Source organism: Bombyx mori, chromosome 13 (genome assembly GCF_030269925.1).
Source record: "Bombyx mori chromosome 13, ASM3026992v2".
Lineage (NCBI taxonomy): Eukaryota > Metazoa > Arthropoda > Insecta > Lepidoptera > Bombycidae > Bombyx > Bombyx mori.
This window is the reverse complement of record NC_085119.1, coordinates 3,004,705-3,021,277: the sequence shown is the minus strand read 5'-3', so window position 1 is coordinate 3,021,277 and position 16,573 is coordinate 3,004,705. Positions and strand designations below refer to the sequence as shown.

General features: G+C 36.1%; 1 protein-coding gene across 3 annotated transcripts in view; it reads right to left on the bottom strand.

The window, feature by feature from the left end:
• Positions 1 to 16,573, bottom strand: part of LOC101745239 (SH3 and multiple ankyrin repeat domains protein 3) — a 241,847-nt gene that overhangs the window by 174,843 nt on the left and 50,431 nt on the right. The window lies entirely within an intron of this gene.

Here is a 16,573-nt window from a genome sequence, read left to right as displayed (position 1 = left end):
GTCTCAAGCGGCTATTCTGTTTTTCTTTTCGGTCTGTGCTGCCAATTTAAGGTTTACATAGGATTGAAGTCAGATAGACGTACCGTAAAAAAATCAAACTAATCAGTAGTGTATAAGGCGGGTAAAGGGTAAAGGAAAACAAAATTACGTAAAGCCGATGCGCCACATTAAAACAAACATGATATTGGATCATCAACAAATTCCTTATATTTTGTTTTTTTGAGTAGTTACTGTGGCTGATGGTTATAAAGTGACTGCGTCCCTCAACTCGACCCATAAAGTTGAAATCTCTGTTGTAATTATATAACGTATTTCCCATTTTTCAAACCAGACCGCATGACTTATTAGCGGCAAACATAAACAAAGAAAAGTGATAATACATACAAACAAACATGTATCCAACTCTGACTCCGAAAATATAGGACTTCGAATTGACGAAATTTCCCGAAAGACCCATAAGTATTGCATGTACCCATAATGTTTTCTTTGGAACGCAGACACGTTTAAAACAATTAAAACAAACGCGTCACCAGTAGTTACTCTGCGGTGAACTTCCACGCTTCGATATGTCGCGGCTAACAAAAAGAAGTAAAGCCTTGTTCGGACTAGGCGAGTATTTTAGTCGAGTACCGAATAATTTAGTAGCTAAATGTGTCTGAGCACCAAAAATTTAGTCGAGTAGGTTAGTAAATAATTTAGTCAAGTCGATCCATTTTGTTCTAATTTTTCGGGTAAGTAGCGAGTAGTTTAGCCACTTAATCATTCGGTACTCGACTAAAATACTCACCTAGTCCGAACAAGGCTTAAGTCAAACCACTGCCGATACAGAGAGCTACTTAAAAACTCGCTAAGGTACCAACGTAATGCAATGTTCTAATATTATGTTCGTGAGAGAGAACAGACATACATTTAAATGATTACTTAACTGGTGAACTAGATTTGGTTGTTGTGCATTGCGATAATTGCGTTCTATTGGCAGTTTTATTATGCGTAGGAAAACCTTCCGGCGTTCGTTAATTTCGAAACTAAACATCTTATGTGGACGCTTAATTATTCCATATTATGTTTTGGAATATTTGATTTTTATTGTAAACACCACATAGTATAAAACAAAGTCGCTTTATCTGTCCCTATGTATACTTAAATCTTTAAAACTACGCAACAGATTTTGATGCGGTTTTTTTAATAGATAGAGTGATTGAAGAGGAAGGTTTATATGTATAATAACATCCATTAAATAGTGGATAAAACAATAATAAATTACAGTTTCCGAAGCGAAGCGAGGTCGCTAGTTAATAATAAGATTCTAAAAAATCCTATGCTTCTGACAATGGAAATATCTATGAAAATATCTGGCAATCGAGCTATGTACAGATATTCTCAATAAAGAAAGGTTAATTAGTTCCTAAAAGCTTACCATTCAATTATCATTTATTAAAAAAATACCATTTAAATTTTGAATTTTTATTTAGAATAGACCAATTAGTATCAATAAGGCAGCAATTTGGCTATGCCTCTGGCATTGGTGACCTCCACATCCCACGGTGAATACTTACCATCATATGGGCCATACGATGGCAATAAAAAGTAATTTAGGAAACTATGTATACATTTACATACATACTATGTATACATTTTTCATTAATCATAATTGTCAACTAAATATAAAAAGGTTATCAATAAGATTCCCACAAAACTGAAAGTTGAGTTCGTATACGCAGTATATAAAAATATAGCCTAAAGTATAATATACATAAAACAGATTTAAAAAAAATGAGACAAAGGCAAAACGTATTTGATTAAATCTAATGTTAAATAACGGATTATTATTTACAAAAAAATAGATTTTCTGTAATCATCAAACCAGTTCCTTGAAATGTTTTTCAATCAACGGAAAAACAGCATCAATGCCGGTTCAAAACCTTTTCGCATATTTTACTGCGGCCAACAGTACTTCACATTCAACACGCGAAAGTATGTCCTCATTAGTCTGAATTCAACTAAAGTTGATTCACTCCGTTGGAAGCTTTGGTTTAAATTCTTCACTCCAGACAGTAGACCATGATCTTTGTACCTACCATTTCCTTGCGCTGTCGTTTCGGGAATACAATTCAGCACCTTGACGTATTGGGTAGGATATAATGAGACGTAACTCAAGTTTGGACCGGTACACTAATTTTTCCCGTTGCTTTTATGTTCGTGGTTTTCCAAGGAAGGACCTCTAAATACCTGAAAATTGTTCTAAAATTGGAACAGAAGTCCTTGCTCACGAATTACAGTAGCTCTTTAACGAAGTTGGACACGTTTGCCTTTTTTTATTGCTTAGATAGGTGGACGAACTCACAGCCCATTTGGTGTTTAGTGGTTACTGAAGCCCACAGACATCTACAACGTAAATGCGCCACCCACCTTGAGATATAAGTTCTACAGTCTCAGTATAGTTGCAACGGCTAACCTACCCTTTAAACCGAAACGCATTACTGCTTCACGGCAGAAATAGGCAGGGTGGTGGTACCCACCCGTTTGGATTCACAAGAGGTCCTACCACCAGTAATTACGCAAATTATAATTTTGCGGGTATGATTTTTATTACACGATTTATTGCCTTTCTAGCATAGCAAAAGTAGGCTGGATAAGATGGAAAATAAACATGATTTTTATTATAATTAAGCTAGTTTACAGAAACAAGATATGTAACAATATTTTACGTGGTATTTAATATCAAAATGTAATATAATAGTGTAAACACAATACAGACTATATTATCTTAGTTGAGCGAATGATGTTAATTTCCTATTTGTTGACGTTGACAGTTAAGGTATTTGAATTCCGTGTGCAGAATGCTTTAACACGGACATTCCTTTCATATGGACGCTTCTCGATTGTATGTCGGCCCGGCCTATTCCTTGTCGATTGACTTTGCACTAGTTTGTCGAATGAGTGTTATACAAAGGTTTATTACTACTAGAGGTCCCGCAGTAGTCGAAATTCGACTATAATTAATTGGAATTGTAAGTTTGTACACTATTATGATTGTATTTTATACTTCTATAATCATAAATTTCGCCAAGACTACACTATAAAAAAAATTAACAAAGACAAACAATATTTAATCTATTCTCAATTTGACAACAGACGCCAAGAACAAAAGTTTGACAATAAATAGTATGCATGCGTGTGTGCGTCAAATACATGGTATGTAGTGTGTGTAATGTTTTCTTTATTGATTTAATGTATATTTTATGTATTATTTTTAAAAAATATTAGCGTTGTGCACTTCTTCTCTATATTCTCTATAAGTGTGGAAAATTACATATTCCTCCGTCCGCGCTATTTTCGTAAAAAGTATATAGCTATATATATATATATATAGCCTAAAGTATAATATACATAAAACAGATTTAAAAAAAATGAGACAAAGGCAAAACGTATTTGATTAAATCTAATGTTAAATAACGGATTATTATTTACAAAAAAATAGATTTTCTGTAATCATCAAACCAGTTCCTTGAAATGTTTTTCAATCAACGGAAAAACAGCATCAATGCCGGTTCAAAACCTTTTCGCATATTTTACTGCGGCCAACAGTACTTCACATTCAACACGCGAAAGTATGTCCTCATTAGTCTGAATTCAACTAAAGTTGATTCACTCCGTTGGAAGCTTTGGTTTAAATTCTTCACTCCAGACAGTAGACCATGATCTTTGTACCTACCATTTCCTTGCGCTGTCGTTTCGGGAATACAATTCAGCACCTTGACGTATTGGGTAGGATATAATGAGACGTAACTCAAGTTTGGACCGGTACACTAATTTTTCCCGTTGCTTTTATGTTCGTGGTTTTCCAAGGAAGGACCTCTAAATACCTGAAAATTGTTCTAAAATTGGAACAGAAGTCCTTGCTCACGAATTACAGTAGCTCTTTAACGAAGTTGGACACGTTTGCCTTTTTTTATTGCTTAGATAGGTGGACGAACTCACAGCCCATTTGGTGTTTAGTGGTTACTGAAGCCCACAGACATCTACAACGTAAATGCGCCACCCACCTTGAGATATAAGTTCTACAGTCTCAGTATAGTTGCAACGGCTAACCTACCCTTTAAACCGAAACGCATTACTGCTTCACGGCAGAAATAGGCAGGGTGGTGGTACCCACCCGTTTGGATTCACAAGAGGTCCTACCACCAGTAATTACGCAAATTATAATTTTGCGGGTATGATTTTTATTACACGATTTATTGCCTTTCTAGCATAGCAAAAGTAGGCTGGATAAGATGGAAAATAAACATGATTTTTATTATAATTAAGCTAGTTTACAGAAACAAGATATGTAACAATATTTTACGTGGTATTTAATATCAAAATGTAATATAATAGTGTAAACACAATACAGACTATATTATCTTAGTTGAGCGAATGATGTTAATTTCCTATTTGTTGACGTTGACAGTTAAGGTATTTGAATTCCGTGTGCAGAATGCTTTAACACGGACATTCCTTTCATATGGACGCTTCTCGATTGTATGTCGGCCCGGCCTATTCCTTGTCGATTGACTTTGCACTAGTTTGTCGAATGAGTGTTATACAAAGGTTTATTACTACTAGAGGTCCCGCAGTAGTCGAAATTCGACTATAATTAATTGGAATTGTAAGTTTGTACACTATTATGATTGTATTTTATACTTCTATAATCATAAATTTCGCCAAGACTACACTATAAAAAAAATTAACAAAGACAAACAATATTTAATCTATTCTCAATTTGACAACAGACGCCAAGAACAAAAGTTTGACAATAAATAGTATGCATGCGTGTGTGCGTCAAATACATGGTATGTAGTGTGTGTAATGTTTTCTTTATTGATTTAATGTATATTTTATGTATTATTTTTAAAAAATATTAGCGTTGTGCACTTCTTCTCTATATTCTCTATAAGTGTGGAAAATTACATATTCCTCCGTCCGCGCTATTTTCGTAAAAAGGGATACAAAGTTTTTGCTTCACGTATTAATATATAGATTATTGTTTTGACGCGCTACCATGGCTATTACTAAGCTTGTTTGGCAATCGTGCAATGGAGAAACCGTTAGTTTGAAATTTAGATTTATTCAGGTAACGTCCTAATTTAATAAAATCGATTCATGACCTGAACACTGCTAAAATCGGTTGTCGATGATTATAGGCAGTACTTACTATAATTGGCGTTGCCTAAGTACTTTAATTCAATTAAAATTGACAGCACAGTGATACGTGTAGAGAATGAAACCAGTGGAACGACTGAATTTTCTCGAATTAGAGGCGCCAAAAGAGGCACAAGGATAAAGGCGACAACTTGGTCTCTAAATTATCATTTTCATTAATTTGAAGTCGTCGTGGCCCAAAGGATAAGAAGTCCGGTGCATACGAATCTAGCAATGTACCGGTGTTCGAATCCCGCTGGCGGGTACTAATTTTTCTAATGAAATACGTACTTAACAAATGTTTACGATTGACTTCTACAGTGAAGGAATAACACCGTGTAATAAAAATCAAAACTGCAAAATTATAATTTGCGTAATTACTGGTGGTTGGACCTCTTGTCACCGCACGGGTGGTACTACCGCCCTGCCTATTTCTGCCGTGAAGCAGTGATGTGTTTCGGTTTGAAGGGTGGGGCAGCCGTTGTAACTATACTGAGACCTTAGAACTTATATCTCAAGGTGGGTGGCGCATTTACTTTGTAGATGTCTATGGGCTCCAGTAACCACTTAACACCAGGTAGGCTGTGAGCTCGTCCACCCACCTAAGCAATAAAAAAAAATTGTATACCTTAAGCATACTTAATTGAATTTACTGAACAGCATTTAAAATATCCGTGTTAGTACTTAAAGCACAAGTGAAGTCAGAAATAAAAGGACATAAATCGTTCTCTTCGATTCATGTTAACTCGTCGTGATGCGTATCCGTTCATTCTTCAACGTTATTGTTATCCCTTTTCTAGTTCCTAAGAATATGTCAAGCTCTAATCCATAGAGTTGACTATATTCCTGTATAAATTTAGCACAGCTATATTAGTGATTGTTTTAATTGATATTTGGAATTTTGGGTAGGTACATACGTCAATTGATTACAAAATTTGACGATACAATAGTAAATCAAATTCGCTAGTAAAAGTATATAAATGTCATATCCTCACAATTTAAAGGACGGAGTAATCATTTTTATATATATTACGTATTCTGACTGACCCAATTTTTTTTCTAAATGTTTAAATATTAAATTTCTGCGATTACTTTTTTTTATTTTAAGAAAAGCATAGCTCGTTACAAATGGACTAAATAATTTAACCAAAGAGCAAAAAAAAAAACGTTAAAGCTCCTGTTACTTCACTGAATTAAGAAGATCTCTAAAATATTTCATTCCTTCTGATTTGAAACAGAATTCCTAATGTTCTTGTCGGGACTAAAATACTCTTCACATTTTGTTAAATGCCCTTTATACACGGCAAACGACTTGTCAAGGGCTGAGTTAAGGTGTGGGTATCCTTCGCATACAACACTTAAAGAGCTGGCGTTAATCTGAACGAGGTATTACATCGAGGCTTATCGTGGCAGGGACAAGACAAGGCGCAAGGTACAGTTAGGAAATGGATAGTTTGACTATGAACACAGAACAATGGAATGTAGAAAGCGAAATGTTTAAGAATATTGCTTAAGTTTTGTTTATAATAAATTTGGTCTAACGAGATGCCTATTAAAATGTGAAACAGTGTGCTTTGTGCGAGTTTTTTAGCGTTCTCGATAATGTAAAAGTTAACTCTTATTTGTATGGAGTTGGAACGTTTGCTTACGTTTACCACTAGGGGCGCTGTTCCAACTGCATACAAATCTGAATTAACTTTTACGCTATCGAGAACGTTAAAAAACTCGCACTAGGAGGTACTTTTTTAAAAATCAATACGCACTTAAGAAAATAATTTCGTGACAAAACAATTATTTATAGTATTTATACTACCCGCCGTTTTAGAGCCCGCTTGGATATAGTAACTATTTTTACGAAGAGGTCATGTATTCTGATTTACACAGCCGTTCTACAATGCAATGGAGACTTCCACATTCTTATATCTCACCGTGGGTGACATCTTTCATTTTGTGTAATGTAGAAGAAACTTTTGGGAAGATCAAAAACGATGAAACCATTAGTGTTCAGAACATTAACCAAAATTATCGCAACGTCTTGCTTCTTTGTTTTTTTTTTTTGGTACGCATAGAACGTAGGAAGAGCTCATTTTATAATACATATTATTAATTGTTACCCACGGATCGCCTGGATTGTCAAAGAAAAGTTTCAATTAAATTTTCTAAAGATAATAAAATAGTTTTCCGTCCGAATGAGATGTTTTTCGGGACAAAAGCTAGTCTATGTTACTCTCCTGACCTAAAACTATTACTTTATAAAATCATCTTAATCCATTGCTTCGTTTCGATGTGAATGAAGGCAAACAAACATTCACATTTTCGCATTCATAATATTAGTGTAGATGAGACGGTACGGACTTGAAACAAAGTATAAAAATGTTCAAAAGCCAACCATTCGACCAACAAGGGGTCTAGCGTTTTTACAAGTAAATATGGGAATATTTCTCGTCGAACCCGTCGCTTGCGACGAAGGGCTCGGCGAGTAAATTAACCCACAGACACAGTCCACTGAGTTTCTCGCCGGATCTTCTCAGTGGGTGGCGTTTCCAATCCGGTGGTAGATTCTGCGAAGCACGGCTCTTGCTAGGGTTCGTGTTAGCAACGTCGTCGGCTTGAGCCCCGTGAGCTCACCTACTAGTTAAGGTTACGCTGATATGGTCTCTCTAGACCATCAGCTTAGGTAGGGGAAAAAAATGGAACTAAATACGGTAATATTCCTGGCGTATTCAATTTTACGTTTGTGGTCCTCTCAGAAGACAAAAAATTCTAGGTAGGAACCAATGACGCATCTCATAACTAGTCTGTACGTGCTAGTTCTTTGACCGGGTCCACTGAAACCGTTAGCCATGATCTGAACCGCAATACTTCGGTAAATTATCAAATCAGACCCGAGCAAGGTCGAGACGGTATTCTGTAATAACTGTCTTTAAAACTGTATACTCTATATATTAACATAGAATTATATCGGTGAAAAGCTATTTGGTTTAAGCGACCTTTTTGCAACTTTACAGTAGAGCCATTTCAAATTTTAAATTTGGAAAAAATATCATAACAAAAAATTTCTTTATCTATTTGAATGGGGTAAGCTTAACTAAATTTAAATTAAAAATATTGAATTATGGATACAATTATGGATAACAAATAAAACGGACCTTTAATTAAAAGATAAATGTCGCGTATTGAGCCAAATGTCGCTTACACTAAATTGCCTTTCACGCCGCGATATATTAAAGTTATAGGATAAGTTACTGCTCTGTATTTATATCATTTGACAAACGTATATATTTTATAGTTTTTACTAACGCTATGTTGATACGTAGAATTCACGTCAATGGCCTTCACCTCACTGTATATTGGATACGTAGTCACCGAAACTGGAAGAATTCTTATTATCCGTAATTAGGAAAAAGCACAAGCATTCAACATTTCTTTGCTAGTTACGACGTATTCGTTTCACAATAGTTATAGTTTAGCGCTGTAAATAATATTAATAATGATAGTAATGTTTATGTATGTTAATGAGCCAAAATCTCAATTTAAAAATAGAATTTTCAAGGCTATTTTGAATGACAAGTGCTGCTTTTTTCCCTGCTAAATTGTATGTCGGCGCAACGTCACTATTTAGTTAAACCAAACTACATAGTAAAAGTTAGCTGTTTCCTTAATGTTACGCATGTCGACAAATGTTTAAAACGGTATTCAAGAGAATTCATCACTAAGCTACCCCTATGGTCCTACGAGACCAACTACGAGTGACTATTGTTGCACAAAACATTCAGACTCGAGCAGCCGAACGGAGCGGAGCTCTCTGTTGTTATCGCTGTACACTTGAAATGTAATAAATGGAATTTAATAGAAAAGTGAATTAATTATCTTCACTATGGAAGGCAATGATAATGATGAAGAAAATGGCGACAGCGACGCTGACGTCATCATTTTAAAAAAAACCATGGAACCAGCCTCTCACCGTCATGTACATCTGGTATTTAAAATTACCGGATCCCATGGAAATCATAAATCAACTTGAATGCCACCATCCTTGGAATATGAGGTGTCAGCGGACTCGCGAAACAAGAACGACGCTTTCAGGCCGCATTATATTGAAATCCAACCACAACTCGTTGTGACTATAGCTACAAATATATGATATGTTCATAGGCCCTGCAAATACACGAATTTGTGAAAATGGTTCACGAGTTCTTTCGTAAATTATAACAATTACTTTTTTTTTCTATCTATTCTAGTAACCTCGAAGGATTATACTAGATTCACCGAACTAGTAGGTGAGCTCACGGTGCTCAAACTGGGAGCGTTGATAACACTGGTCCTAGCAAGATCAGTGCTTCGCAGAATCTAGCACTGGATCGAAAAGGCGACCCGCTGAGCAGCTGGCTGTGTCTGTGGGTTAACTAACAATCACTGCTTGCTCATCACTGTCGATAAAAGTTGTATTAATACATTAACTGTGAGTTTCAGAATAAAATATTAATATACTTTTTTTTCAACGTTCAAATATCAAGTAAACCCAACCCGGTCTATTAATAGCTCTCACTCTAAGCTTTGATCTCATTGTACCTACAGCGTGTTTCATTTCTCAAGTATGCCTCGGGTAACTAATTCTACAAGTACACTCGACTTCTTTCGAGCAGTTGGCGACTTCACAAATTATAAGTGTTTTTAAGATGTCTGCGCGCACCTGAATATTTTGCGTACTTTTTTGTATGTTATTGTACAATTTCAAGAATTATCCAATTAGCAGGTGTGTCTTAATAAATATTATGTTGGTCGATGTGATAGAATTTATAAATACTAAAGAAGTGAATATTAGTGTTTTCATAATAGCATTCAATCAATTCATGTTAATGAAATAGAAGAAAATACTGCGCGATGTGATGCATGTAGTTCATAAGCTAAATTTCTTTGTATCTTACTGGTGGTAGGACCTCTTGTGAGTCCGCGCGGGTGGGTACCACCACCCTGCCTATTTCTGCCGTGAAGCAGTAATGCGTTTCGGTTTGAAGGCTGGGGCAGCCGTTGTAACTTACTTGAGACCTTAGAACTTATATCTCAAGGTGGGTGGCGTATTTACGTTGTGGATGTCTATGGGCTCCAGTAACCACTTAACACCGGGTGGGCTGTGAGCTCGTCTACCCATCTAAGCAATAAAAAAAAACGAGCATCAAACTCAATCAGAAGACAAAAGGAAGTCGTTTTTATTGTTAGCAGTGAAATAATTGAATACATTAGTGACGCTCCAGGAGAAATTCGAATCAATAAATCAGAATAGTGTTTGAACATCGAACATTTCGTTTCCTAAGCAAATCGTTCAGCGCAGTTCCTAATCTAGTAAACGGAAAATAAGCAAACTCCTGAACGGAAGCAGGGAGCGAGCGACGCAATCAGCGCTCAGGAAGCAACAATTTGATCATAATTTCGCTTGCGCCCTCGCGCGAATTAGTAACCCCTAGCGTGGGCCGAATTGATACCTACCGTCGGAGTACGGTTAATGGGCCCAATTTGCGAGGGTCGCACGTTTCATAGGTGCGGGTTCAGAGGGCCGATCGTGTAGTCCAGAAATCCTATTCATTAATATCGCACTGAACTTGCTTGAGTTAAGGGAAATTAATTTTGGCTTTAATCACAGTATTCGTAGGACATGTTCTAACGCTCAGGAAACACCGCAGAGGGGAGTTCATTCCAGAGTCGGATTGTACGTGGTAAAAAAAGTCTAAATGGATGGACGTTTTTAGGCCATATGGATGAATGATGTGGTGGAGAGGATCAACTAGCTAAATAGAGATAATGGCATCATTTCAAACAATACCGCACAGCAGAAATAAAACTTTAACACTATTATAATTTAAGACATTTTAATTTTCACTGGTGTTAGGACGTCTTGTGAGTCCACACGGGTAGGTACCACCACCATGCCTAGAACAAAAGTCCAACGATGACCTTCTGTCCAAAAAAAAGCCATATCTATATAATTACTGGTGGTAGGACCTCTGGTGAGTCCACACGGGTAGATATCACCACCGTGCATATTTCTGCCGTGAAGCAGTAACGCGTTTTGTTTCGAAAGGTGGGGCAGCCGTTGTACCTTCAAAACTTAGACTTTAGAACTCATATCTGAAGGTACGTGGCGGCATTTACATTGTAGGTGTCTATGTGCTCCGGTAACCACTTAACATTAGGTCGTCCGTGAGCTCGTTCACCGATCTAAGCAATAAAAAAAACCCTTCCACAATCATACAGTAGTTTCCGACGCGAGTACAAAGTGTCTTTGCGCGTATTTAAATGAGTTGTCTGTCTGTGTTTTTGCGTATAAATTATGTTCTTCATCTTAAAGCATACCTAAAAAACTGTCTAAAGAATTTGACTCTACAAATAAATTATCATAGTTGCGGAATTGTAATCTGTGAGTAAATATAAAACGCAAAAATGTAATATGATAAACATAATACGATATTAATCCTTTATTTCCTACTTTACGTGCTTGTTATCTGTGTTTATAGTTTGCCCAGTTATTCAGGGCCTCTGGGTACTATTTGAAGTGTCCGTGACCTAATAGGTAAGACGCCTTGTGAACACGTACTGGCCACTAATATTTTTACAAATAAATTTCGAAAAAGTTTCGCGACATCCATTATTACAATATTTTTTTATTGCTTAGATGGTGTTAAGTGGTCACCGGAGCCCATAGACATCTGCTACGTGAATGTACGTGGCGTCACCTGAACTTGTCTGCATCTACATTTTGCGGTAGGCAGCGGCTTGGCTCTGCCCCTGGTATTGCTGAAGTCCATGGGCGACGGTAACCACTCACCATCAGGCGGGCCGTGTGCTCGTCTGCCTACAAGGGCAACAAAAAAAAACCTACGCTACTAAAAAGTGCTAAATTTTGTTTCTCCTATAAAACCCTGATGACGTGATTCGGGTGTTTTTTGGCCACTCGGCAACTCGAGATGACGTCGAAGATGTTTAACCAGCAATACGTACCAATAGATTTATAAATTCACAAAACACATTTTCCAAATTGAAATTTTAATAAAATAGCCACTGAAATAATTGAGTACTTACTGACTCGTCCTATCATAATTTTTCTTTCATCCTACATACCGTCAGTCAAATAGACTTAAAAAGAATTTTAAGCCGTAATTCTGATTATTAAATCGTTCGTTCCAGAGTGTGTAACTAACTAATCCTATTGTTCTATGGACGACTCTGTGCAAATTATAAGCCTAGCTTAAGCACCGGCACAATGTTTGTGTAAATTTTTAGCTTCAAGTATAATTAATTAAATATAGACAATAAAAAATTATGACAAAAAAGGAAATCGGCTTCAACAAAATTCCACTGGTGGTAGGACCTCTTGTGAGTCCGCACGGGTAGGTACCACCGCCCTGCCTATTTCTGCCGTGAAGCAGTAATGCGTTTCGGTTTGAAGGGCGGGGCAGCCGTCGTAACTATACTTGAGACCTTAGAACTTATATCTCGAGGTGGGTGGCGCATTTACGTCGTAGATGTCTATGGGCTCCAGTAACCACTTAACACCTGGTGAGCTGTGAGCTCGTCCATCCATCTAAGCAATAAAAAAAAATAAAAAAATAAAGTGAGAATGTAAGCGAAGTTAATTAAATATGCATTATTAAGGATAACTCAAAAACTGCTACGCAGATAAAAAAAAATTGCATGCAATCACCATCCTTGAGACATGAGGTCTCAGCGGACCCACGAAACAAGAACGACACTTCGAGGCAGATATCCGCATTATATTGAAATCCAACCACACTTCGTTGTGACTATAGCTAAAACAAATGTAATTGTAATGCTAAATGTAATGCTGTTGTAAAACAAATGGAAACTAACAAAGTCGTATTGAAAGCCTTCGCCTTTTTTGAAGTCGGTTAAAATCCTCACACATACACACATATTGTAATGAGTGTTTCGTCGTACACTCTGTATCCGGGAACAGAGCTAGATTCAAAGGCATCCAGTCACTATGTGACCCCACCAGCGCGCCGGCACTGCGTAACTGCGGTGGGGAGCAATTATTTAGCTACGTCCAATTGACTGAATGTAGATAAAGCGTGGATGTGGTATTTTTACACGATTTATATTAGCTTCACTTGTGTGTGTTTGTAACTGATTCCTTTAGACGCGATTTTGACCCACTTTAAACGGCCAGATTTCATTCAAACTTTGTAGATTTATCGAGGACCGATGACAATTCAATATTAAAAAAAAAATTAAAAAATTTAAGTTCAACTAAAAAATGAAACATAAATAATAGTTTAAAAAAACTAAAAAACACGCTTTATATAAAATTCAACAAAAAAATAGAAAATAAATTTAATAAATTTAAATTGAAAATATGTAGTGTAAAAAAAAAAATTATTGTAATAAAAGCATGGGGTGAATGGTGTTATTAGTTATATTTTTCTGACAGATATGAGTAGAAGAATTATTATTTCAATAATATCATAAAAAGCACCCCACGCTTTTTTTACTATAAAATATATATTTTTTTACACTATTTTCAATTTAATTTTATTAAAATTTATTTTCTATTTTTTAGTTGAATTTTATATAAAGCGTGTTTTTTAATTTTTTTTAAACTATTATTTATTATGTATAAACATAATAAAACTAAAACACGATCACTATTATTTTTTTCAGTGTCATTGTGCACGCCAAATCTCCAACATGAATGAACCAATTTAAATGTAGCTTTTCAGGATTAGTTCCGGCTTAGATAAAAATTTGGCGATTTCAAATATTTTCTGAAAGATTTGGAAATTCAAGATAGTGCTGTACGTTGTGTCCAAGATAACGGGGACTTTTTAATTTTACAAAAATGTAATTAAGATTTTTTCATGAGGCCACGACGCCATTGCGTGCCTTCTAATTAAGTTTTACGAATATTTACTTTTCATAAAAACTTATAAATTATATAATGTATTATTAGATACAGAGTTCTATAACAAGATTATTTTCCCAGCGGTTAGGATTGTGTCGTATTTAAGTAAAATTTTAGTTTGTTGTTTGTTGTACACAATTATAATTATAGCAATTGTATTTATCTGATTATTAACGCAATGTTTACAATTTTTTAATGTTACAAACCATTTGATCTTCCAGTTTAAAGATAAGTGATCCTAAAAAAAATCACACATCAGCAGAACTTACCACATCCATCTTTTGTGTTCATGGCTCATAATTTATGATGTGCTACCCGGAAGTGAATTACCTGTAAGTAAAAACATCATGTAAATGTATGTAATTTTAGACATTATAGCACTAATATCAATGGAGTTTCAATCTAGAAAAAGGTTCTTTTAATTTTTTACCTTAATAATCTATAATAATAAGTCTTATATACCTAATAATAATTGTAATCATGTGGCATGCTGACTGAACCAACATTGTTCTAATAGTTATGTCGGTACACGGTCTGATAACGAAAAATTTCGACCGACTCCTTAAGAAATTCGTTATCCAGCTGATTTAGGGACCGAGTACAGAAAGCAGTAACCCTTCATACGGCGCGTATTGTGAAGAGGTTTCTCATTCTGGAGCCGTAACCACTGGTGGCTTGTGTCGTAGACGCCATCATTTGAGGCAGTCTATTTGTTGGAACGAAGTTCCCTATGGGACGATGCGGAGGGGTACCCTAACCGGGAAAAAACGTCCGTAACGTAAGATTTTGATTATTTATATTTTGGCTAAGCGCCATCTGTTGATAGCAGCAAGAACTACCCAATACTTTGTTTGGTCGGGATTTTATCACACCACACATCTTTTTTTATTTGGCATTTTTTTAGTTGTATTTTAAAACTTTTTTTAAATACTTTAAATACTGAAACAGTATAATTAATAACAATTTAATAAGATTGTAGAATAACAATTATAATAAAAATTAGTCTGCCCAGCTTAAAGTAGAATAAAAAAGTTTAAAGTTGGGTGAGTATTTTTGGGGCCATTTTCGCAGAGCGTGTTGATATCGAATTCTAAAGGCACACATGAACATTGTCGTCACAATTTAATTTAAAAGATTACGATCTCCGTCTAGCGTGAACCTTCTAATAAAATGTCACCTCTCCAAGCACTGTTGTCTCGTTTTGTTTTTGAGAAAACAATAGAAGATAATGGAATCATAGCAATTAAAATGAACTTAAAATGTTTTAATATAATATTTGATAATCTATACGAATATATAAATCTATAGTGGTTTTAACGGAAGTTCCGTTATAACTACTGAACCACGCATTCGATCGACTTGAAACTTGGTATCCATGTAGAAAATACATGTACTTAATGGATAGGCTCAGTTTTTTTAATTTTATTGCTTAGATGGGTGGACGAGCTCACAGCCCACCTGATGTTAAGTGGTTACTGGAGCCCATAAACATCTACAACGTAAATGCGCCACCCACCTTGAGATATAAGTTCTAAGGTCTCAGTATAGGGGTAGGGTGTTTTAGTCAGTTCGACTCCGAAATGCCCCGCCTTCCATCCCCAGGGGAGGGCGGAAGTCCGGCGATTTCCTCCTGACCAAAAAAAAAAGTCCCAGTATAGTTACAACGGCTGCCCCACCCTTCGTGAGGAAAATCTCAAGGCCTCAATTGTTCATATAAATAATGCCATATATTCTATACTAAAGATCATTTCGAAGCAAAAACATACCGCTCGAGTTTTTTTTACTAAGACACCATCAACATTTAAGGCAACGTAAATATTCGCATTTTACAACCGTCCTCATATGACTTCCTTATGTGATCTGAAATGGCATTCAGCTTTGAAACGAACACACACAAAAAGTTTACGATAACAGAATTTAGTTTTGTAATTTTTTGATGGTCCCGGTTTAATTTTTATGTGCCCCGGTAATTTCGAAATGTTCTTTCAATGTTATTTATGGAAGTTTATCCGTATGTGTTTCGCCGGTTTATGATTTTGGTCTTTTATTTATATATGAAATATTGCAAGCGCTGCTTTTATTTGAATCATTACAGACACAAAGTTTCTTCTTGGGTCTTTCTCGCTGGTCCCCAAATCAGCATACGAAGGGGGACCGAAACACTCAGAGGTCCAGAATTCCAGAAAGGCTTTCGACTGGTGGGAGGACGTCTTGTGAGTCCGCACGGGTAGGCACCACCGCCCTGCTTGTTTCTGCCGTGAAGCAGGAATGCGTTTCGGTTAGTGAGATCTCACAACTCATGTCTCAAGGTGGGTGGCGGCATTTAAGTTGTAGATCTCTATGGGCTCTCTATCCGGTAACCACTTAATATCAGGTGGACCGTGAACTCGTCCACCAAGCACTAAAAAAAATTAAAATGGTATAATCCCTACTACTGGCCTAACAGTGACCTTCAAACTAACATTACTTATTAAA